We start from the raw sequence: 1,717 nt of genomic DNA on the forward strand, positions 1-1,717 counted from the left end.
AAAAAAAAACAACCTCACAATCTTTGCTGTACTTATTTTAGAGTTCTACTGTGAAGTTTTTACAAGATGAGAATTTACTCTTTAACATCTGTTTTATCTGATGTGAATATCATCACACCAGCTCAATGATTAAATTGAGTTTACACATTTTGGGCAAGAATACCACAAAGATGATAGTGCACCTTCCTCAGGGCCTCACAGCACAGCTAATGCACACTAAATTCTCAGGGTGAGGTTGTCAGGACATCTGGGACATGCCTTAGATGCCCAAACCCATGGAAAGGCCAGTTTGTGTTACAGATTCTCGGGAAAGATTTACTTCTCGGCTCAGAGCCAAGCCTTAGAGATTGTATTTTATTGCTGCTTTTCTCATTGGTGAGGTTTTCTTCTGCTTTCAGTGATAGGTGTAGACATTCGTAGTTCTATGATGTGAATATGGATTTCGTTTTACACCTGACAGCGACCCCAGGGATTATGTCTTTCTCTGTGAACCTATTCTAATAAACTGAGAACTCTAAATCTCTAGGGATAAGCAAATATGCTCAGGTATTGTGATACCTCTGAATTCACCCTCTCATTAATTTTGGCAATAGGGAAAGATTGGGAACAAATTAAATTTAAAGGAATGGCTAAGTAAATTAGGGTATATTCATGTAATAGTTCCTGTCTGTTACTTATAACTAGATACCAGAAACTCAGTAATTTATAAAGAAATAAAATTGATTTCTTACAGTTTGGGAAGCTGGGAAGTCTGTGGCTGACGGGGCACATCTAGTGAGGACCTTCTTCTGGGTGGGAGCTCTTGGCAGAGTCTTCTGGTGTATATTATTGGGAGAATGGCTTCAGCAGGAGAGCTGACCTTCTTACCTGCTCCACAAAGCCATCAGGACCACGCCCACTACTCCATGAATGGATCAGTCCGTTCATAAGTGCACAGTCCTCCCGATCCAATCACCTCTTAAAGATCCCACCTTTCAAATAGCATAATAGGATTTTTCACCCTTTTAACCCTGTTACAGTACAGGTTTCCAATACATGAACTTTTGAGGAACACATTTGACCCATAGTGATCCACTTGATAAAATACAATGCAGACATCGGAATTATGTTTTGAAGAATTTTTAAAGGTATAAGAAAATGTAGATATATTGTGAATCCAAATGAGTTAAAATATGTTAATCAAGTACATAGGAAAACCTAGGAATGAAATGTGTCAAAAGTTAACCAGGTTTATTCATGATTCACAACCATTTCTGTGTTTTCAAAGTTTTCTACAGTGGAATGAATTTATGAATTTTGTAATCAGAGGAAGTAAAGGGAAGGAGCAAAGTAAAATTTTAAGCTTCATTAATTCAGTCAATACAGAGTACCTGCAGTCTTGTAGGTATCGCAACAACACAGCCATCTGTTCAGCCAGCATTTATATTAAAAGTACGATTAACAGGAGGATTAAAGAATAGTGTCTCCTAATTAGAAGTCCCTTCCCTATCAACTAGTAGGCTTAAGTAGCCAGAAAACACTTGAGATGACAATAACAAAGGGTTACTAGCTTTTACTTCTTTTTTTTCTGTTCCCCAGTAACTAACAAAACAGCACATCTTCAGCAAGGTGGAAATTAATACAACACATTTTCTGTTTACAAATTTGACCATAGAGCACCTTTGTTGCATGTCTATGGGAGCCAGGAACCTGGGGCCAAGTGCAGGCTTTGCAGCAA

The sequence above is a fragment of the Galeopterus variegatus genome, unplaced genomic scaffold, assembly GCF_000696425.1.
Source record: "Galeopterus variegatus unplaced genomic scaffold, G_variegatus-3.0.2 Scaffold917, whole genome shotgun sequence".
Lineage (NCBI taxonomy): Eukaryota > Metazoa > Chordata > Mammalia > Dermoptera > Cynocephalidae > Galeopterus > Galeopterus variegatus.